Here is a 25734-nt window from a genome sequence, read left to right as displayed (position 1 = left end):
ACTCAAATTGTCCGCTTGAGAACCATTGTTAAAACCCACTCTAGACACCAAGGATTGAACGAAACCAAAACCCTATTTTCAGTATGAGCCTAGGACGACCCAATACTCGAGCGGGGTATTGGGCCCATTAGAAAACCTGCCCTGCATCTATTGACCCCGAGTCAATTACAGACAATTTATATTTATGTGTTGAAAAAATACATGCTTGTCTAATTCAATCCATTATCTTTTGGGGTCGGGGGAAGGCTTATCTTTGTCTGCTTTCATGTAGGATATGGCTCAACTATATTCCCATGAAAAGTTCAAGATGGTTACTAAATTTGACGATTTCTTGAAACTATGGTGGGACCATATGAGTGCAGAAGAGAGAAAGATTGTTAGAACACACATTGGGAATCTCCCTTCTTTGATCGAGGTGGACGCTTGGTCCGAAATGATCCATGTACTAACAATTTTTAGGGATGATCAGAATATGGTATTTCACTTCGGGGATGTTGAATTTCATCCTACCATTAAAGAGGTATTGATTTGCTATAAGAGTATGGAAATGCGTTTTAAGAGAAGGGAGACACCTGATAAGAATATTTTAGTTCCGGTTGTGTGGGATCGTCAAAAGATCAAGGAGGTATTTTTAGCTGACGACAACACCTGGCTATGAGAACGTGATGGAGCAAATATCACTTTTTGTAAGTTGTATTGTCGGTTTGGAAGATTCAATGCTTTTCACAAATTTGGGCGTAAATTTGAGTCAGAAGCAAAATAGAAGTAGACGAGAGCCTTTGCATTCGCGGTAGGCCTAATTGGAACCATGGTGTTCCCACAGGGGGGAAATGGCACAATTCATCCGAGGGTTGTCTCAGTGACCCATGCACTCTTCTTATGAGTGGAGTACAATTCTAAAAAGGTATTCCACAACTTAGCTCCTATGATTGTAGCCGACATATATCGAGATTTGGGAAGATTTCAAGTCGGGAATCGTTTCTTTCAAGGCTGCAACCTTATATTACAATGGTGGATGATGATGCATTTAGTGAAAAATCCTAGAACGGCTCAACCTGACCATAAAACAAGGAGGAATCTGCTATAATCGCACGACATGTGGTTGTTTTTACACAAGTTCAAAAGGGAAGCATCTCATGAATTTTGGTTTAAGACTCTTGGAGAATTAAGAGATGACGATGTCCAATGGTCCCTTGACTATCTTCATTCAGGGAAATAGATTATTCGAGGGGGCGAGTGGCCTTTTCTAGTGCTTTCAGGTCTCAGGGGAACCCGTCCCTACAATCCTGGAAGAGTTCTTAGGCAATTCGAGATCAAATAGGAGACGCCTCAAATCGATTCGATGCTCAGATTCTTTATCGAATATGATGAAAGCGAGCCCCCTCTCAAAGACTACATGATAAACGAATGGAGAAGAATAAGGTGAATGGAAGTCTCTTTCCGTATAGGGTATGAACCTGAAGTTAGCGACACTTACAAGGAGTGGTTAAAAAAGAACCTCGCCGGAGCATTAATTTCGGGGCCGAACATGCCCACTCGGGTCGTGGATATTGATACCGAGCATCAAATCCGACCCCACAGGCTTTAGGATAAGTTTCAGAAAAGTGAAATCACGCACCGACAGATACATGTAGAAGATACTTTAACAGTACGTATTTTGAGGGAAGATTTAAAAAGAGCTAGGCAAGAGGTTGATGATGCTAGGAAGTGTTTAATAGATTTGGATGATAGCATGGCCTCTCAACTCGATAGTATAGGAAAAATGACTTACGATAGCAAGGCATAGCTATGTGGGAGTCATCTGATCATCAATAGGTATCAAATAGCACAGGAGGTGAACAAGGAAAAGAAGGCAAAGGCAGATGAAGGAGCCTCCGGTAGCTAGTTTTTCTATTTACCCTACGCAAGAACTTATTTTCTTTCATGTTATTTCCCTTTTTCCCTAAAGATTGTATCCCTCTTTTGTTATCTTTTGTAAGCATTTATGCCCTTTTTCGTGTCTATATAAGTTGGGGGATAATGGATTGACTTTAAGGAAGTGTATATTTTCTTCAAAATCTTTAGGCCTGAACCCTTGGCTGAAAAAAGGTCACCCCAGTAAGGATACGCATTATTATAATATTTTGTGTATTATAATTGTCTTATGCGCTTATGTGTGTTTGTTTGGATCAAAGGCAAGTTTATCCGCAATTCTCCTATGGATAAATTTGGCTATGACTCAAACAACTCTACATGGTTATTTCATGTCAAATATTTTGCATTACTTATCACATACGAAAACTGCCTTTAAGTTGTTTTACTTTACAGATAATAGAAACTACGTCGTGTTGATATAAGCTGGCAGAACATCCCTACTTCACCCGATCAAAAGCGCACAAAATCCCATCCTCTGACCATCATTCAATAATGGCTGGATATGATGAAGAAAACGTATTGACCATCAGGGACAATGTAATAGCGGAATAAAGTGAGATGATTGCGGAACTCGCAAGAAAGCTTGAAATGTTTTAGGAGGAAATAAATCGTACTCGAGAATTAGCTCACCTGGACATCACTGTTAATTCTCCCGCTCTAGGAAAACACGGGAATCCACTTCAAATCCCTTCCCTTAGTACGCCTATTCTTAGGGATCAGCCAAATAACATATCATCCGTCTCTGCCCCTCCACTTGTCTAAAATATCAATCGTGAAAATAACCCAGATGCTTACCATCCACAAAATCCATCTCTAACCCCACAAAATCCATCTCCCAATCCATTCCCAAATCCCTAGAACCCATTTGCAAATCAACAAAATTCGTGTCCAAATCAACAAAATTCACTCCCAAATCCACAAAATCCATCCTCGAATCTTCCATCGAATCTATCCCCGAATCTACCAAATTCATTTCCAAATTTGCAAAATCCTTCTCAGATGCCACCAAACTAATCGCAAATTCCATAAAACCTTCCTAAATTCCAAAATGTCCTCCCCACCTACCAACCAACTTCTTTTAATCCGTAAAATCAAGCCTCCCTTCCAAATCACCCTCATGCCATCATATCCCCCGACATCTATAATCCCCTTCCTAATCTCGAGATGGACCATTACTAAGAGAAGGAGAAAGAGTGGAGTACCGAGCATGAAATGAATTTGCTAGATATGAATAAATATATCATGAGGATCAAAGAATCTCATGGAGCGAGGGACCACGACGGTTTAGGGTACGATGATTTATTTGTTCACCCTGGAGTAGATCTACCAGAAAGGTACAAGGTCCCTAAGTTTGAAGTATTTGATGGTGTTGGAAATCCAATGGCCCATCTGAGGAGGTACTGTGAGCAACTGGTGGGGATCGGGAAAAATGAGGCATTATTGATGCGCCTATTCAGCCGAAGCTTAAGCGGAGAAGCCCTAGATTAGTTCATGTCCCAAGAACTGAAAAGATGGTCTAATTGGAAGGAGTTGGCTAAAATTTTTCTTAATAGATATGCATTTAACATTGAGATAGTCCCTAATCGATACTCACTAGATCGTATTAAGCAGAAGAATGACGAGAGCTTTTGAGACTATCCCTTCCGTTGGAGGAAAGAGGCTGCTAAAGTGCAACCTCCTATGTCTGAGGAGAAGATGGTATCCGTATTCTCTCATGCTCAGGAGGGACAATTTTATACTAAGATGGTATCCGCGGTCAGGGCGACATTCGTAGATTTGGTGAAAATTGGGGAATTTTTAGAAGAAGGCATTCGAATAGGAAAGATTGTCAAAACCCAACATCATCTGGGACTTCCATGTTCCCAAAGAAGAAAAGGGAAAACGTAGGTCAGGTCTCTACTGATTCTTTTGATAAATTGAAGAGGAAATTCAAGCCTAGTAATATTCTTTCCTCACTACCGTCACCAATTCTTCAACCTGTATTCTATGCCCAACCCCAATATCAAGTTCCATTTCCCCAATGTCAAGTTCTGCAACCAAATTATCAGTCTCATGTTCAAGCTATTCTTCCAAACAATCAAATAAATGTCCAAGTTTCTCCAAACTATCATCAAGTACCTCCTCCTGCTAATAAAAATCAGTATAACTACCCACGTGTAAGCCTCGAGAAAAAGTCTCCCAGAAAATTCATTCCATTGGTTGAAAGTCGTACCCATCTCTTCAGAAGATTCATGAAGGTCGATTATTTATAGCCTATTCCACCAAAGACTACCAATATTAATTCTCAATTCTTTCATGCCGATCAAGTTTGTGCTTATCATTCAGGAGTTCCCAGGCATAATACTGAAGATTGCACCAATCTAAAACAAAAGATCCAGGACTTGATTGACCAGAAGATCATCACTCTTCAGGCGCCGGCACCAAATGTTGCTAGTAACCCATTGCCTAATCATGAGGGAGTCGCGGTTAGCATGATAGAAATATCAGGCAAATGGATATCTAGCGAGAGAATTGCTAATATGGATTCACGAAACTCCAAAAAGACAGGAGTGGAAATGATAGAGAAATTTATGTCTACCTTGAGTAAGAATTCAGAAGGAATTATTGAGCCTATTATGGTCCCAGAAAGAGCATTTAAGCATGGAGTAGGATACCAACCAAGAAAGGAAGATGAGATCGAAGATAATTCAAAGGAGAGTCTGTTTAGGCCCTTGCCACTCTTGTACCAGTCATTTCCCGTACATGAGATGTCAAACAATGATGGTCTTGGGGATGGGATAGGAGATATGTTCGAAGGATGCCATGCTTTACCAAATGATTTCCCAAAGTCCTATGGGGTGAAGAAGATTGCATCAGAGGAGGCCTTGCAAAACTGGACCTCCACTCCACTCATAACCCGTCACCCATCATGGTAGATGAAAAGGGCAATTACTAATAGTTTTTAAAATTGGTGATGATCCGAAGGAAGCCCCGTGATCCACCCTTTTATGTCTCAAATTTTTGTTTCGTGTTTTACTACTTTCAAAAAGGCATGGCCCATATTTGTGTGGGTCATGAGCCATAGTTTTATTTATTTTCCAAAAGGTCTCCCTTTATTTAAGAAGTTATTTTTTTTAAAATATGATTATCTAGCATGGTTTATTTTGGTAGCAATAATTTAAAAACCTGGCAATATCATGTCATGTTAAGGGTTAGACGAACAAAGCAAAGGAAATACTGATGAACGGAAAAGGTGATGAGGAGCAGTTAGTAGTAGATATAGAGGAATGTGAAAATCAAAATAAGCCCAACCTGGAAGAGCCCTAATCCTACCTGATATGGACGGTCAATAGTGGACCAAACCAATCAATTTTGATGCGGTAAAGAGATATTGTGTTTGAAAGATGTTGTAGTTTTTGTTTCTTGGTTTATTTGTAATCGTCTTTATAATAGTATCAATTTCATGATGTGTAATTGCCTAGAACCCCTTTCCTTTATGTACGAACTATGTTTGACCTGAATTCTCAAGAATGAGATACATAGGCGGCCTATGTCGGCTTCGGTCAACCCCTTAGGAAAATGTATCCTTTCCTTTTATGTATGAACTACGTGATGACTTAATTCTCAAGAATGAGATACGTAGGTGGCCTATGTTGGCTTCGGTCAACCTATTAGATTTTTCTATATATCCTTAGTGTAGTATTGAACTACGTTTGACCTGATTCCTGCTTCAACGGGATACGTAGGCGCCCCAACGGCTTGGTCATATAACCCCAAGAAATAGAAACTGGGGCAGAATTTTTTAGAAGGAATCTCAAAAATTCACAAGGGAAGATCGACATCCAACAAGGAGAACGAAGACCAACAAATGCTTTGGATCTTCTCAAGATGATATCATCTCAGACTACTTTAAACTGGGGCAGAAATTTTGAGGAGGTCCTCAAAATTTCCACTAATAAATTGAAATATATTTCAAATTCCCCAGCACTAGAGGTCGAAGTTAAAATTTGAGAATCACTACCTGTTATAAAGTCTAGGAAGACTGAATCTCCGTCTTTGATAAGACTTCTGGAAGAGAGACTCGACAATGCTGAATCCCTATCAATCCTCTGTCAAACGTCGGACGTTGTCAGAATCAAGAGAAATATGGTCGTCGAGCTAGCACATGCAGAGATTTTCTAAAGTTTTGTAGGAGTTTTCGAAACTATTTTCTAAAAAATTAAGACTACTTTAAAAAAAATCTATATAAATCTTTGACTTAATGATTGCCTAGACATCAATTAGGACAGGGAGTCAAGGGTGGAAATCCCAACATGAAGGAGTACCCAAAAATAGAGTAGAGCAAATGGAGAATCGAAGAAAGTCAACTTGGAGCAGTTTCACTCAAACTAATCATTTTTCTGTGGATGCAGGGACCGTACACAAAATGAGAGTCTCTTTCAAAATCCCTGAGCAAATTGGGAGCCACACCAGAGCACTAATGCTCAAGAATGGTAATTTTTGGTAGCCCTAAAAATTAGTTTAATACCCATTTTTCTAAAAATAGTCACTAGTAAAAGCGACTTTATGTCTACTAATCGTCTACCTTGAGTACAGAAAAATGTAGAAAGAAAGACGCAGACAAACAAGCTCAGGTGAAACTGTTTTCAAATTACCAAGAGGGCCATTCATATCATCGCCGAGAGGGTCATTTCATATCATTGCCAAGAGGGACACTTCATAGAATTGCCGAGAGTGCAATTTCATATCATTGCCAAGAGGTCCATTTATATCATTTGCCGAGAGGGCCATTTTATATCTGTTGACACGCAAGACATAAATGCTAGCGTCGGGGATATCATCAGTATTTTATATTTGTTGACACGTAAGACATAAATGCTAGCGTCGAAGTTATCATCAGTATTTTATATCTGTTGACACGTAAATACATAAACGTTGGCGTCGAGGATATCATCCCATTTTATATATATGTTGACGCGCAAAACATAAACGTTGGCGTTGAGGATATCATCAGCATTTCATATCTGTTGACACGCGAGACATAAACGCTGGCATTGAGGATATTTCATTATTTTATGTATCAGCATCTGAATGCATCAAGAGCACACGATTTTGAAGGGACGCCTTTAAGTCGCTATCTAAGGACGAATGATATATAAGATTTCCTAAAAATTGACAATTTAAGGAAAATCTATAAGTCATATTATTTGAAATAGGATAGTATACAAGATCACCTATGAGTTGATAGCCTGTGGATCATTCGTAAGTCATAACAACATCCTAATCGGATAGTGTGCAAGATCGCCAAAAAGTCTATAGTCTGGAGGTTATCCATAAGTCACAACTAAATCCTTATCAGAGAATATGCGAGATTATCAAATTGATACGTCCAAAGGTTCTCTATAAGCCACATCATATCCATGATCGATTATGTACAGGATTACCCAAGGAATAGTAATTTGAGTAATATCTATAAGTCATATTGTATCCAAGGTCGGATGATGTAAAGGAACACCTAAAAGCTAGCGATTGAAGGCATATCTGTAAGCCATCTCTTATCCAAGGTCGAATAATATGCAGGATTACCTAAAAGCTAGCAATTCAAAGGATATCTGAAAGTCGCCTCGTATCCAACATCAAATAATGCGCAAGATTATCCAAAGATTGAAAATTTATGGGAAATTTATAAATGACCGGAGAGGTTATCATTCCACATACAACAAGTGATACAGGTGACCAAAAGGGTTGCCGCATCAATGCAAGATTACACGATTGTAAGAACCATTCTGCATAAAGTATCATCGGTATCCAAAAGGGCTACCCCACTTTGAAGACATATCTCATAATTATACAACAACCAAGATGGTTGTTGTGTTTGTCGTTGCCAGTTATTTCATTCCAAATAGTTACATAGAAAGATGACTTCGCTTCTTAGACAACAACTCACATGGAGATATGGTAAAAAACTATATGCCTTTATCGTGAATTATGTTTAGCACTAATAATTTTGTTTGAGATATTGTCGAAAGCATCCGAGAGGATGAAAATCTCAAATCAAAGCCACAGGTGTGGACGACTCCAAGTAGGACGCAGCACAACGTGGAACTCTTTCTTAGTAGCAAAACGGGACATAGTCTAGAGAAGGACGTCAAACTCTTTGGACGCGAGCTAAATGATGATCACCACCACCATCCAACCACACCCCTGTTAGAAGGCATGTGGGTATTTTGGGATATTTTAGTTTCATCTTTACCTTCGGCATACTTCTAATTCATACCGAGGATAACCTTCTCTTTCTTTCAAATTTGAGTGATATGACGCCTAGAGTTTTGGAAATTATTTCCAAATAAGTTCTTTCCTATGGATGTGAAGGATCCCACATTCATGTTTAAGAGGTTACAAGCCTCTTTTCCACAACTCGATCATTAACTTGTCACTCATCCCGTACCAAAGATCATCTGAACCGATCGAGTCAAACTATAAGCAGTATGATTCCCTGAAATCTTAGGGATGAGTAGGATGGGCTCTGTGAAGAAAACTCAATTGCATTCCAACCTCCCCCAAATCCCTTTATTTCCCAGCTTCTCAATTTAATCAAAAACTCTAAAACCGTGATAGTTGGTGAATTTTCTTAAAAATCGTGCTTAAAATCAAGATTTATGAACTACAAGTGGCCTGAATTCTCATGAAACCTGAGATATGTAGGAACCCTGATACCGAGGTTCGGCCATAACTCCATGAAACTCGTGCGGAAAACCAACCTCTCTTAGAAACGAATTTATGGTCGGACAAGAATTAGGAACGTCAACCTCCCTTTGCCTAGGGTTACTTGCATCCACCCTACCCAAAGGGAGGGGCAGTTGTTGACACCTAGTTTTTGCCCTCCACGACTAAATTTAGTCCTAAGTTTCTTCGATTTTTAATAAAATCGAAATATTTATTTCATCCAAATAAGATTTTTGAAAAGTATATTTGTACGTGATTTTGTCACTTTAAGTAGCAATTATATATTATCGTGTTCAATTATGAGATATTATATAATTTGATTACTTAAATGTTTATTCTATGGAATATCGGATTTTAATTAAAGATTATTTTAAAAATGAATATAATAATTAAAATCTTGATTTGAAAATGATCTACTTCAAAAATGATTTATTTGGAGAAATATTTGCTTGATTTTATCGAATCAAAGAAGCTCGGAATTAAACTAGTTGCTAAATTCGTTTTAAATCTTGATTCAATTTGGTCAATATGTTAAATTAGATTTAATTGAAGTCAATTTGGCTACAATTGCAACACAAGTGGCCGATTAATCTTCAATTAGGTCAAAATTTAAACAAATTGACTAAATCCTATCAATAGGCTATTTAATAAATATCCCAAATCTAATTCATCCTTTTATTTAAACCCAAACAATTTCCCAAGCCCAATTTAACTACACCCAGTATCCCATCCTTTTATTTTCCCCTCAATAGACATCACAACAATCAGCTGACCCATTTAGTACCTACCCGACTCAGCCCAGCTTTCTATTCCCATTCTCCTCTTCAAACATATACCAAAAGAAGAACAATCTTCAATATCCCCCACAACAACGAAGAAACATTAGCAATACCCAAACCAGAACCCATCTCGACCCGTATCAAATTTGATCCCATCGAACAAATCAATGACCCAATTCTAAATCAACCTGATTCCCCTCTTTCTCGACCCAAATCCATTCCCACCAGCACTTAAAATCAAGACAATAATTTCTACTCGCTTCAGCAAAACGTAAACCGAACTGACATTCTCCATACTCGTCACGTGCCTTTCCACGCAAAAATAACACCAGAATTATTAAGGAGCTTCTAAAAAATCAATAGGTGGCAGCCAAGTCGCGATTTCAATAAATGTTCTCCAAATTTTGTGGAGAATTTGTTAGATCCGTACTGAAAAGGTACATATGTGCTCGATTCCAATTGGTTGAGAAGAAAATCTATTTTCCAATATTCTTTAATTTTGAAATCCATTCAATAAAATCAAAATGGGGGTACAATCGATTACTACCCTCATCATTTGAATTTCAAATTTTCCCAAAAAAGAATCCCAAAAATATTCCTCAATGGTCCTCTATATAAGCGACCCATTGTGAAGCTGAAAGGGGGGTGGGAACATTTCTGAGAAAAAATCTCTGGTTTGAAAAAATTGAGAGAGAAAGAAGAAAGAAAGAGAAAGAAATTTTTTAGAAAATTGAGTCTTGAGTAGGAATTTTTTCCTTGTTTTGAAAGTTGGTCGGCTAAATTAGTGTTTCGAGTTGACGGTGGAGAAGTTTTCTGGTGGTCGTGATCTCCCTAACCGCTCATCATCCCATTTGCTGCACTTAAAGAGGTAATACATCTTCGTCTCTTTTCTTCGTAGCTGATGTAGTTGTAGTAGTAATCTTGTTTTGATGGGAGTAGCTGATGCAGTCTTGTTTGTGATTTTGTATGCTGGGTTGCCTGCTTAGAGAGGTATTAAAGGCCATAGGGTGTTGTTTTTGGTGAAAGATGTTTTGAATGTATTGTTATGTTAGTAATTAATCCCTGTTCTGAGTGTCTGCTACGTAGTTTTCGTGGTTCTTTTTTCATTTTGGTTTCGTAATCTGTTATCTATTCTTGGTATTATTGATTAATTTGTGACTAATGCCTAACCTTGTGTATTGGTTGTGGTTAGATTCATGTTTTTTTTTAACAGTTTCATCCTGATATTATTTGGTTTGTTGTTGTCGCTGGACGACATCGCAATTGTCGATCTAGTAGTGACGTTAGCAGGATTGCCACATAGACTCCTTTGGGATTGTTAGATGCCAAAGGAAAAATGAGCAAGGTCCAAAAATGTATCAAAAGTTCTAGGATACCTCAATGACCGCTTCGTTTGAATCTATCAGAATAAGGAGGAGGATTGGAATAACAGTCATCTTTACTGCAGTTTGTAGAGTCATGGTTGGTCTTATTTTTCATTTTATTTGGATGTGATTGACACTGAATTGTTGGTTTTGAGAGTTTTTGTTTTCCTTTTTCATTTAAGTTTCCTAGTGTATTCGTTATGGAAATATATGCGAGGTTTTCACTTACGAACCTTATGGATTGTCGACTTTGCTTAGTAACAGTGTCGACTTGGACTTATTTATGGGGTTTTCTTTCACGTTTTTTAATTATTATTTTTATTATTTTTCTTCTTGATCCTTGTTTTGAAATGTTTAGATGTAATCCATTATCTCTTATTTAAAGTCATTTGAGAAACTGTTGAAATTAGTTTAGCCGGTTTGTCTTTGAAGTAAAAGTTTCGTTAAATCTCTTTGGTTTACGATGTCTAAGAGGCTTAACAGAATTGAAAACCCGCGCTTTTGTGAAAACAGAACTAAAAGCGAAATGTTCATGATATGTTCTCGCCTTTGAAAGTTCTTATGCCAAATCTTCTTGTGGGTATTGTTTGGTCCAAGAGCTTTTATTCCTGTTCATAAAAATTTGCACTGATTCACTTTTGGGTTTCTTTTTGGAAACTGAAAAGGGGATTAGAACAACTATTGAGGCATTGAGTTGGAATTGTATGGGCTTAGAAGTGAGGTTTGAATTGCTTTTATGTGTTCATGCGATTTTAAATTTGTATTAGGATTGTATAATGAATGTTTGTTACGTATAGTCCTTGCTGACACTTATTCATAAGCACGAGATAGCATATTTTGGCTTCTCTTTGTGTTTCACTTTATATTTTGAACATGCTCCAAAATAAAAATTGCTAATACACAATTATAACCTCTTTCAAGTAGTAAATTGAATTATATTAAGTAACAGTAAGGTGGAGGCAACATTCCAAAGAGAATGTGTTAAATTATGTGGTATCTTGTTCTTTTCCTACGCTGCCATCACTTTATTTTATTTTATTTTATTTTATCTTGTCCCTTTGCCATTACTCATATCACTATGCCTTATCGAGTGATGTTTAAATTATCTAATTATGTGATTCGGATTCTAATTTCTTGCCTTTTCTTCCTTCACATGTCAATTTGCATTGGAGTCCAAAATGGACTCCTTCCTATCATATTATCAAGTGGGCCAGTGAGGCCCATATCCTCAAGGATCAATTGCCGAAGTGATTCTATGGCAATCCAGTAAGAAGATAGAAGCAAATAGCAGGCCCAAGATCATTGACAAAGTTACTAGGATTTGGAAGCGCAAAAAGCCTCATCTTCTTTAGTTTATTTAGCGTGGAGTTGATTGTTTTTTATTCATTTAGTTGTTTATTTATGCATTCATTCGGGCCACGAAGCCAAGGTTGTATCTAACACAGGTGGAGCAAGATTCGAGCCAAAGGCTCGACAATTAGATTAGGACAGGTGAAATAGATCGAAAGCCCAATTAGACTATGACAGGTTTCATTGATTTGGGCTCAATGACCTAAATCCTTTACCTTCTCCTCCTCCCTTCCCCTTTATGTGTTTATTTGTTTATCAGTTTCGTTTAGACTTAGTTAAAATCCCTACTAAGTCGCCTAAATTTATTTTGCAAAAGTCTTTTTCTAAAAAATCAATCACTTTTCAATAAATTAATTTTTTACAAGTTAATCAGAAGAGTTTTCAAACAGTCCGGATAACCACAAGTTAGTGGACGTTTTAGGTGCCTAACACCTTCCTAAAACGTTAATAGAAACCGTTTATCTAGAATCTCTAACTTAAACGATTTTACTGTTTTGAATCGTCTAAGTACATTACAAAGGTTTCTTAATTCCTTTTCAAAATTAAGTGGCGACTCTCTTTCAAAAGTCAAAATTTCGTCAAAACAAGATCAATTAATTAAGAATTATAATAAAATGAAGGACCGTGAAGAAATAGCGAAAATGATAGTTGTGGATTTTTTGCCTTTCAGTTTTGCTTCTTCGGATGTTTTTATTCATTATATTTAAGCAATTTATAATCCTATGTTTAATGGTATTCCTAGAAGTACTTGTCGAACCGATATTTTTAGACTCTATACACAATATGTTTATTATTTATCTACATTATTAAAAAAATATTCAATGTAGAATTTCTCTAACTTTTGATCTTGGTCGTGCTATTAATAAAAATAATTATTTAACCATTACTTGTCACTGGATAGATAGTAATTTTGTTATGTAAAAATGTATTTTAGCCTTTTTGTATGATGAAGATCGTAGACATACTGGAAAATTTATTTCGAAATCTACTACTAAAGTTGCAGAATATTATGATATTGAAAAAAAAAATCTATGTATTGCTTTTGATAATGCATCTAACAACAAGACTGTTATTGACAAGTTAAAAGTTGACCTTTCTCCGCCGTTCTTGAAATATTCCATGTTAAGTGTGCTTGTCATATATATAATTTAATAGTAAGAGATGGTCTTGAATTTTTTGAGCTTTATATTGAAAATGTCCAGTTTGTTGTTGGCTTTATTCAAGAAAATAATTGAAAAGGTAGAGTGAGAAAATTTAAAGCTAAATGTGAACAAAATGGACTTAGATCGGTATTTATGCTCGAAGAATATGATACTAGATAGAATGCTACTTATACTTATTTAAAAACTTGTCTTGCTTATAAAGTTTCTATTACAATGACTTTTAATCAATATTGTGGTTTTTTTTTCTGAATGTATGCTACATGATTCTGATTGGGCTGTAATTGATAAACTTGTTAAATTTTTGGAAAAAATTAATATAGCTACAGTTGAATTTTTCGGTGCTTATTATCCTACTGTGTGTAATATTTTAGATTATTTAGCCGACATTTCTTGTTTGCTTAAAGATTATAAGGATAGAGAAGGTTACAAAGAAGTTGTTGGTGCTATGTTTGCTAAATTTAAAAAATATTTTTATCCGCTTCCCCCAATATACTTGGTTGGTGCTATACTAAATCCATGTTTGAAATATAATACTATGTGCGACTTTAGTTCTATTATTTATAACTCCTTAGAGATACAGCCTAAAGAAAAATCAGATTTTTTTATGGCTATGAGTGATGCGAACAGTTACATAGAAGCATTATATAATCATTATGCTGATTTATTTGATGTAGCTGTACCGATAAATATCACTCCAACTGTCGCTCCTCAAGCTTCCGAGGAACCATCATCTTCTAGAAGGCCGGCACATAGTGGTTTTCCTGATTACTTTTATGATTTAAATGTTTGAGACAGGGTTTCTCCTTCAACATACACAACAAATTCTCGGGAAGAGCTTAAGTATTATCTTCAATAGTCGATAGAGGATCGTAGAGCAAGGATCAACACGTTAGATTGGTGGAAGAATAAAGAAAGGCAATATCCTGTGCTTTCAAGATTAGATAGAGATATATTGAATGTTACAATGTCAATCGTTGCATCAAAGGGAACTTTTAGTCAGGGACGACAACAGTTTGAAGACAACCGACACTCATTGGGAAGCAATACTATGAATGTTCTAGTTTACCTTAGAGATTGAATTAGAGCGGAACATAGAAATTAAGGAATGGAGGTGGTGCCAAAAGACGAACAAAATCTTGAAGAAATTCTGACTTCAAGGGAAAACTCAGCACAATCAAGTCCAATGCATGGTTTTGCCCCCCATTGATTTTGACTATCCTATGACAGTTCCCGTTAATATTAACATGCACGAATTGAAAAAAATGATGCAAAATTTATAGATTTTTCACATGTAAATTATAAGTTTTGGATCATTTTGCAATTAATAAAATAAAACATTCATTCACTCCTTACTTTGTAATTTTTTTCATTTAAATTGAAGTTCTAGTTTGAATTAAATACTTTTAACATATAACTATCAAACTTTTCACTAAGTAATAAAGATAACAAACATATATACACTTACAGAAAAAATAAATGTCTTTTAAGTTCAAATATAACGAAAACATATAATGAATATATGTTCAAAACTTCAAGTATTATTATATTAAGTGGCATACATTGCAATCTTGTATGTATATATGTGTTTTCCAAAGTACTATAAAATGTAATGTATATATCTTTCAACTTTCAAGTGGTATGTAAAGTAGTATATATTCTACATAGATGTGTATATATTTTCTATAGACACTAAAGTAGTATATATTTAACGTATACATGTCTATATATTTTCTAAAGAAGTATATATAGAGTGTATATATGTTGTATGTATATTATTTCAAGTGGTATTTAAAGTAGTATATATTCTACATGTATGTGTATATATTTTCTATAGACTAAAATAATATATATTTAATGTATACATGTGTATATGTTTCTAAAGTAGTATTATATGTAATGTATATATTGTACGTATATATGTGCATATCTTTCCTATTGAATCTAAACTAGTATCTATTTAAAGTATACATGTGTATATGTTTTCTAAAGTAGTATATATTTAGTGTATATATGTTATATGTATATTATTTAAAGTAGTATATATATTGTATTGTACGTATATAGGTGCATATATTTCCTATAGAATCTAAACTACTATCTATTTAAAATATATATGTGTATATGTTTTCTAAAGTAGTATATATTTGGTGTATATATGTTGTATGTATATTATTTAAAGTAGTATATATATATTGTATTGTATGTATATAGGTGCATATATTTCCTATAGAATCTAAACTAGTATCTATTTAAATTATACAAGTGTATATGTTTTCTAAAGTAGTATATATTTAGTGTATATATGGTGTATGTATACTATTTAGAGTTGTATATATATTATATTGTACGTATATCTGTGCATATATTTCCTATTGAATCTAACTAGAATCTATTTAAAGTATACATATGTATATGTTTTTCTAAAGTAGTATATATTTAGTGTATGTATATTGTATGTATATTATTTAAAGTAGTATATATATTGTATTGTACGTATATATGTCCATATATTTTCTATAGAATCTAAACTACTATCTATTTAAAATATACATGTGTATATGTTTTCTAAAGTAGTATATATTTGGTGTATATAGGTTGTATGTAAATTATTTAAAGTAGTATATATATTGTATTGTACGTAAATAGGTGCATATATTTCCTATAGAATCTAAACTAGTATTTATTTAAAGTATAAATGTGTATATATTTTCTAAAGTAGTATATATTTAGTGTATATATGTTGTGTGTATATTATTTAAAATAGTATATATATTGTATTGTACGTATATATGTCCATATATTTCCTATAGAATCTAAACTAGTATCTATTTAAAGTATACATGTGTATATGTTTTCTAAAGTAGTATATATTTAGTATCTAAATGTTGTATGTATATTATTTAAAGTACTATATATATTGTATTGTACGTATATATATCCATGTATTTCCTATAGAATATAAACTAGTATCTATTTAAAGTATACATGTGTCTATGTTTTCTAAAGTAGTATATATATGTTGTATGTGTATTGTTTAACGTATTTAAAAGGGATAATATCCACGAAAATACCTAAACTTTGACCAGATTTTCAGTTGAGCATATTGAATTTTGCGGGGGTCCTATTACCCCCTAGACTTTTTTAAAATGGAATTATTACTCCCCCTCACCCCACCCCCCACCCCCCAATGCTATATCCAGTTTTGGAGTAGAAAGTGTAATACACGCGCCAATCTGATATTGATACGTGTATTTTTTATTTAAAATTAATTTTTATTTAATTTCTTCTCTATATTTATTCTATTTATCATTTTTTTCACCAAAAATCTTGATTCTTAATGTTTAAAATTTGGTTGCCCCATTCTCCATTTTCTTCTTCAGTAGCAAGTCAGTAACCATTTCCTATTTTGCTCCACACTTGTGTAAGTCAAATTTGAGCTTGGCATTTCATCAAACGTTTGGTGGGCAGTTCCCCTCCGCATTGATTTTCTTCTTCATTTTCAATAGCAATGGCTCTTTCAGGTTCCATAGTGAATTACCATGAGAAGAAAATGGAAAATTGAAAAATGAGGTTGTGTTGAAGATGACCCATTCGAAACTTTTTCTTAAAAAAAAATTGCGACCCAGATCAAATTATCAAAAAATAAACCACACCCACAAGTCATTTCACTCTAAAATCACAACACAATACCCAAAACACAGAACCCAAAACTCAAAATCATTACACATTTCTTATTCTTATTCGACACCATAATAAATTTTAATCTCCATTCTTAATGTCCTCCACTTTATCATAGCTCGTCAAAAATTGCACTGACCATTGCCTTAATTTTTTTTTAATTTCAGAGAATTGTGGCTGAAAGTGTTGAGAAAACGAAAAAAATCTTACCTTTAACAATGGAGATGAAACCTTCAACAATGGAGATGAAAATGAGAGAAGAGTAGAAGAAAGGAGGTAAGGAATTTAATGAAAAAACTAGAAAATAAATTGAGAGGATTTCTGACCAAAAAATAAAGTTTATAATAATTTTTTATCACTATCACGCGCCCAAAGTCGGTGATTACACGCACATGTAAAAGTTGGCAGATATATATCATTAAAATACAAAAAAAAAAGTGTAGGGGGTAATTGGACCCCCAAAAAGTTTAGTACGCTCAACTGAAAATCCAATCAAAGTTCAGGTATTTTCGTGGATATTATCCCTATTTAAAATGTATATAGGTGTATATATATAGAAAAAATTATGTAAATTTGAATTTAATTTTTTTTTAATGGTCAAAATTGGATTAATGTTAAGTGGGCCGGTTTCGGTCCATTTGAGCAAATTTTACTCTTTGGGTTCGGACCGGGCTGGTCCGTTAACACTGACCCGACATCTGACTAGCCCATAACCCGATTAATTTTCATGGGTCAATGCCGGTTTGAACCGCACCTGCCTGGTTAATAGCCTTAGTTAAAACGATGCTACAAAATGTAAAGTTGCCAACTTATTATTTGGTTAACTGTTGTATAGTTATTTGGTTAGCTGGTGTTGCAAAAGGGATAACACCATAACAAAAATTATTTGAATTTTTCTCATCATACACATTTGGTTGTATGTTAGTAGGTAAATTTGTTAGTTGGGTGATTTTGATAGTTTTAAAAGTTAAGGGCATAAAATTACATTTAAAAAAAACTTTCCAAAAATTTAAAGAAAATCTTTCAAAAAGACATGGTCAAACACAACTCCAACTCCAACTTTAAAAAAATTTAGTAGCCGTTTGTCCATGAAAACTAAAAAATTTTGAAGTTGGAGTTGAAATTGGAGTTGAAGTTGGAGTTGGAGTTGTGTTTGGCCATGTTTTTTTGAAAGATTTTTTTAGACATTTGAAAAATCTTTTTTAAATATGATTTTATGTCCCCGACTTTTAAAAACTATCTAAATCACCCAACTATTAATTTACCTACTAACATACAATCAAATGTGATTCTTATATATAGACACTTCCATTACTCGAATCAAGTTTGCATTAACAAAATGCAAAAATTGAAGAAAGATAATGCAAAAATGCAAACATTGAAGAAAGATAGAGTTGAAACAAAATTGAAGAAAGATAATGCAAAAATATTTTAGATGCAATCTCAGTCGAAAGATGGTAATATTTTTGTATTAATCACTGTTCAATCAACAATTATGAAAAAAAAAAATCATCATTAATTGCATCAGTGACTAAACACTTAAAACTCTTAAACGTTATGAGGGTTTTGTGTAAAAATTTTAAAAATTGGGGTTATATGTAATAATAATAAAAGTTGAAATTGGAGTTGGGAAATAGTGAAAACAACAAAAGTTGTTTTCACTTTTCAGAAAATAATTTCAATTAATTTTTGAAATTTTCATGGCCAAACATCACAACTTTAATAAAGTGAAAAAAATTCTGAAAAAAGAGAATATTTTTTATGGCCAAACGGCCTCTTTTCATGGTCAAACGCCTACTAAATAACATAAATCTCACCCTTTTGAAACATAATTACCTTCTCTCTTTTTTCAATTAAGTTTCTCTCTCCCGATATTTATACATAAGCAGTTGTGCATATACATAACAATGTTATCTATATTGATTAAATATGGCCGCGTTTAGAAAAGAAGCAAAACGGATATTCCTTAACTATGAACCTCAGTTAACACAACCTTTTTTAATAGTGGATTACTGAATCCCTTTAATTCAGTAACAGCTATGCAATTTCAAAATTTGAAACACATATTCAACTAGTCCAATCAACAAAACACAATTCACATCATTCAAGTAGTGTTTTCCGATTTTTCATAAAACAACTTTTCATTTTGTATGAAAAAAACTTTGAGAACGTATATTTTATTTGAGGTTGATATCGTCCATTGCGATCGAATTAGATATTGAGGAATCACGTATAAATATCATAAATCTCAGGATATGTATAACCTAATGGGTGTAGATTTTTGTGTTAATGGAAAAATTTCTCCATTCTTCTGCTGCTATTCATGGCGAAGAAGAAAGGAAAAGAATCTTCTTGCTCGTAGCTTTTTCTCTTTTTATTAATGTATGTATTTTTTTATGAATGTATAGTTCCTTCTCGTTGTTGTTTCTTCTTTATTAATGGTTGTTCACTCTCTTTATTATTGTTGTTACTTGAACTTTAGAGAAAGAAAAATGGTGTTCTATTATTTCTAATGGAGGAAGAAAAATATCTGCTAATCCTCAATTTTCCTTATGTTTTTCTCTGTTTTCTAGTTTATATCCCCCTCGTTATTATGTATATTCTCTCCTTAATGGCTCATCTTTTTTTCTTGACTTTGTTATGTATATCTATATCTCTGTTTTTTTTATTCTCACTTTGTATAGGGTGAAGAAAAATTTGTCGCCTGAGATGTGTATTCGCAAACCTATATATAGAATAGAACTTTGTTATGTCTATGCTTGTTTGATATTTTTTTAACATACCATATACATAATTATTTATGAACAATTTTATTGTTGAATAATTTTTACTCAGGGACATCATATACATATCATCAAGATGTATATTAATGATTTAGTAGTTGAAATTCAACAACGTGATACATAAAGTAGTTATGTATATTTTTGTATTTTCTTAGGAAGTCATATTGTCTCTTAACAGTAAACTATACATTAGAAATTTGTATGAAAAATACATTAAAGTCATTACTATGTATAGTAATGATTTAGTTGCTGAAGTTCACAGCCTGATACATCAAGTAGCTATATATATAACCACTAGAGTTGGCATGGTGGTTCGCGTCATGTCCCTTAAGAAAGAGGTCGGGCGTTCGATCCCCGCCTCTGGAGAATGGAGCAAACTCTGTAGCCAGTTCCCTACCGCTTAGTGCGCTGACAGAGGAATGGAGGATTAGTCTCACGGCTGCCGGCTGTAGGGATACCTTGGAAAACCAAAAAAAAAAAAGTAGCTATATATATATATATATATATATTTGTATTAGCTTATGAAGTTATAATTTCTTTTAATGACAACTTATACATTACAAATGTTTCTTCAAAATATCTGTTAAGTACTCTAAATATTATAGTATTCAAATACAATATTAGTGTTAGAGTTACAAAGTATATAAAAATATGTTATGTATCTAATATATTTCTTATATACAAATCATTGTACCAGAACATACTCCTTATTTTATACTCATAAAATTAGCAAACGTAAAATTTACGAACATAAATCATAAACATAATAGAAGATAAAAATACTTTATTTGATAATATGTTATAATTGTCTGTCAGAACCCAAAACAAATATCTTCATCATAGCAATACATATCATATCTTGACCATTCATTTGAGAACACAGTTGCAATCAAATTATTCAGAACAACGGTTAATTTTTGAACTATTCTAAGTTTATAATCCTGATTCATTCAGTGGTGTAACAAAATTAAACCTTGATTTTGGAGGATTATCATTGTCACTAACATAGTCTTTCTTCGACTTGACCATTTCGTAATGACTATAATGTCCAATTACATAATTGTTTTATGTATATGATACATTATGCACTCAATAAAGTTAAAATCAGAACATACTCTCCATTTTATATTTATAAATCAATAAATAAAAATAAAACGAAGATAAGTTGCAAACATAACAGAAAATACAATGTATAATGTGATAAGACATTATATTCAATTTATTCCAAAATCAAAACATATATCTTGAGCATAAACATACATAACATGTCTTGAACATTCATTTTTTTAAATAAGGCAGAATACATATAGAGACCCCTCAACTATTCGACTTTTTCCGTATAAGCACCTCAATTAGGTCATGTATCTATTGAATCCTTTACTCTTTCACAAATGGTTTCAATTAAGCACAATCTGCTGATGTGGTAAAAAATATAAAATGTGTGCAATACACACGCTAATGATTTGGCAAAGTAACAATTAAATACTGACACATTGCATTTTAACTTAAAATAATCATAAAAATAATTTTTTAATATAATTAAATCTAAATTTTAAAAAAAATACTAATACATCCCACCCCACTGCAGCCTACCTGATCCTCCCCCCCCCCCCCCCCCCCCCCCTTTCCTTTCAAATACTCCTTTCCTCATCTTTGAGCACAGAAAAGTATCATCTTTGAGCACAGAAAAGTAAAAGAAAAAAATGGCATCTTTTTTTTCTTCACTTATCTCTAAAAAAGTTTTATTTCCACCATTGAAGCAATTCTTACAACCTTTTTTTAAAAAAAAAAAAAAAAAAAACTTCCTCATTTGTTAAACATAATTTTAGTGAGAAGGAAAAAAAAAACTCACTTCACTCCTTTATTTCTCCACCAAAACAAAACCCAACAACAATTTCAAATGAATTAGTGTATTTTGGGTATTTCAATTTGGATAATTGAAGATGGATTGTTTGTAATCGGAAGAAGGGAAGGTAGAGAGGAAAAAGCTAGATTCTGTTGGAGTCCATTTTTAAATGATATATGACATTATACATCAGCTTTACACAAAAGCCACGCCCACAACTTCTCCGATGAATTCACAAAAACATACTTTCTATATTTCAATGAGTATGTATATTATTGCAATATACATAATAAAAGTTACATGTATTAAATCATATACATAACTAGTGTTATATATATATGCCTAAATATGAACAATTCACGATTGAAAAAATCTAAATCCTATACATGTTGATGCTATGTTTAAGGGTTAAATTAACAATAACTGCAACGATACAGATATATATATATATTAATAAGAAATTTTAAAAATTGTACTCGGATTCGAAACAAAACTCACATTACTTTGGGGAGACGGAATCGTGACGAATCTTCTTTTTTCTTCTTCCTCGACGATTCACCAACTTACTTTTTAAAATTACTAGCAATAATTCTCGCTATCAAAATTTTCAGGGACAAATTCAAAGATCGATTTTTTTTTATTGAATGTGATCTATTTGAGTTAATCATAAATTAAAAAACGGAGAATCATCCACTACTAAGTCAGATTTAAAGAATTAAGCACATACATGAATCAAGTATGAGAATTTTTTATTTGATAAAGTTTAAAAAAAATAGTAAAATATACTAACCTCCACAAGAAATTTGAAGATTTTTGCTAATGAAAAATTTCAGTAAGTTTGAAGATTTTGATGAAGAGTTTGATACAATCACACGGTGCATTTGAAAATTGGTTAACACTTAAATGTGGCTCCTTGATTGTATGCACTTCTTAAGGAATAAAATGTATAATTGGGGAGGTAGAGTAATGTATATGAATTATAGAGAGAAAAATTTTAAAAAAAGAAATATTTATAATTAGTTTAGTGAATTGGGATATTATGTAATAATAGAAAGTATAGTTGTGGTTTTATATAATTTTTAGAAAAATAAGTGGCCCATAATTGGGCTATGGGACATGAAATGGCCAGTCGGCCCAAATTAATTTGAAAAAAGACCAGTCGAGATTGTATCAATATTGTATATGGGTTGTATCAATATGGTATAAGGAGTGTATTAATATGGTACATGAACTATATCAATATGGTATAACAATTGTATCAATATGTTTATATACTATGTAGAATGTGAATAGGAATTGTATAATAGTTGTATAACAAACAGATATATGACATGTATAAAAACTGCATCGTTGTTGTATAAAATATGTATATGTACAAAATGTGTGTATAAATTGTATCATTGTAGTATAAAACATGTATCTAAATAATCATTGTAGCTAAAGATTGTATAAAATGTGGGTAGAACAATGTAATTGTTGTATAGAATATATTCTTTTTTATATATGAGATATATAGAAATTGTATCATTATTATATAGATTATTTATAAGTTATAAGATGTATATCTTTATGTTGTTAAAGAGAAGAAATAAAAAGCAACAAAAAAGGAAAATAATCAGCAAAATTTTAAAAAATGAACTAACGAAAATTTTGAAAAGATAAAGTGGAGCAACGATTTTTTTTTAAAAGGAGGCAATAGCTGCAAAAGGTCTAAATGACTATCTAATGGAAATGCCAAAATCAATGGCTAGTGGTGTCAATTTTTTGAGGCCCAAATAGTGAATGCTTATATAATGGGCCTTCTCTAATTAACCACCCTAAAGAAAAGCCCAATCATATGTTCACTTTGAACAAGCGCAAATCACATAAATATATAATTTAAGAGTAAATATTACAAAATATTCCACTATTTTTATTTTTACAAAATATACCACTAGAAGACTAACAAAACTTATCAAATAATATAAAAAGAAGAAGAAAAAATAGTTAAAAGTATCTTTCCTATAATTTCTCCTAATATATTTTTCAATTCCATACCCACCTCCATAAAAAAATTATTTGGGGGGAAATTTTAAAATCATTACTATAAAATTAGCATACACGAAAGAACATGAAATTTGAACTGTTACTTTTCATTCAACAATTTCTTCTTCCTATTCTTTCCCTTCTATTTTATATTGGATTTATTTTTGTTTTACTCTTTTCTATTTTTTCTTATTATTATTAATTATGTACCTCATTTTTATTTTTTTATTTTCTTCGTGCGTTCTTAATTATCACGAAAAGAATATATAGTTACCCATATGTAAAGATTGAATTTTAGGATTTCTTTTGAAGAAAGATCTGGGAAAAAATATATTATCCATCTTTACATCAATTTCTATATATTTCAGATACCATAAAATTATTAGTACACCTATTTCTATATATATCAATATAAAATTATTATTATTGATAAACCTATTTCTAAAAAATTCAAACACTAAAAAATTATTGATACACAATTTCTAAGACACCTTAAAATAAAATTAATAATATAGCAATATCTATATAATTCAGATACCATAAAATTATTAATATATCAATTTCTAACTATTTCAAAATCATAAAATTGTTGATACACCAATTTTTATACAATTCAAACACCATAAAGCTGGTGATACATCAATTACTATATAATTTAGACATCATAAAGCTGGTGATACACCAATTTATATACAATTCATACACCAATTTCTATACAATTCATACATTATGATACATCAATTTATATACAATTCATGCACCATAAAATCATTGATACACCAATTTTTATACAATTCAGACACCATAAATCTGTTGATACACCAATTTCTATACAATTCAGACACCATAAAGTTGTTGATACACTAATTTCTACACAATTCAGACACCATAAAGTTGGTGGTACACCAATTTCTATACAATTCAAACACCAATTTTTATATAATTCATACATCATGATACACCAATTTTCATACAATTCATGCACCATAAAATCATTGATAACCTTCACTTGTCGATGTCATAAAAAAATGCTCGAAACTTCTCAAAAATATCAAAAGATTCAATCTAGTTGGCCTCTTCCTTTCCAACAACGTAGAAATAGAAGAACAAAAGAACAATCAGTAGTAACAAACATTGACAAAAAACTTAAAACCTCAATCAAAAATCAAATCCATGGCCATCGTCGCCAAAAAATCAGATTCCTCCACTGTATCCAAAAGAAAAAACACTCTTTCAGTAAAAAAAAATAGACACACAATCACACACAGAGTAAAATATCAATGGAAGGGGGAGAAAATATGGTGAAAATATGGGAAAATAGTGAGGAGAACGTTTGAACAGAGAGGAATAGTGAAAAGGGAAAGAGAATCGAAGGAGAAAGGGAACACAAGAGAAAAAGGTCAGCTGATTTTGGGTTTTCCGGTGAATAACTCACCGAAATCAGCATTCTCTCATCAAATCCAACTTCCGCTGCCCCTAAATCCCCAAATCCTTCTCCGTTTCTTGTTCTCCGATGAAATTTCACCGGAAAACTTCATTGTGCTGACTGGAAGGGTCCACCGGAGCTCCGACATAGCAAGCCGCCATTAAAACCGCGAAAAAATTCACCCAAAACCGTCCCACCTCCATTTTCTGGTGAACCAACACCCAAAATCCATCGTAAAAACCACTCAAAAATCAGATTCGACCAGCCCCGATCCATTTCATTCAAACCCACCGAAAAACAAAACATCACTACTGAAGTGTAAGTATGAGAAAATTAAAGAAGAAGACTCTAGAAGTAAATACATATAGAGTAAAATATATAAATACCATAAAGGATGAATACATATCGCATAAACTCAACCAATTTACCTAAATTAATTCCAAAATATTTTTTTTTCTTAAATTTCGGATATGTAATTTTTAAAAAATAGTTTTTAGTGGATGATAAATTTTATAAATAAAAATATCATTTTGTAAATAAAAAAAACTACTGGTATATTTTGTAATTTAGGCTCTAAATATGTATATTTATGTGATTTTTCCTTTGAACAATGTCCATTTGGCGCCCAAATCAACCTTACCATCAATGGAGAAGTTCACATTCAAGCTAAACTTCCTTGGAAATGTTCAAGTGCGTCTCAT

General features: G+C 32.9%; 1 pseudogene; it reads right to left on the bottom strand.

Moving 5' to 3' along the window:
- Window positions 1-18389: 18389 nt before the first annotated feature.
- Window positions 18390-18477, bottom strand: LOC124899909 (annotated as a pseudogene).
- Window positions 18478-25734: the final 7257 nt, after the last annotated feature.

Source organism: Capsicum annuum, chromosome 6 (genome assembly GCF_002878395.1).
Source record: "Capsicum annuum cultivar UCD-10X-F1 chromosome 6, UCD10Xv1.1, whole genome shotgun sequence".
NCBI lineage: Eukaryota > Viridiplantae > Streptophyta > Magnoliopsida > Solanales > Solanaceae > Capsicum > Capsicum annuum.
Note: the sequence above shows the minus strand (reverse complement) of the source record. Positions and strands in the feature narration are given on the sequence as shown.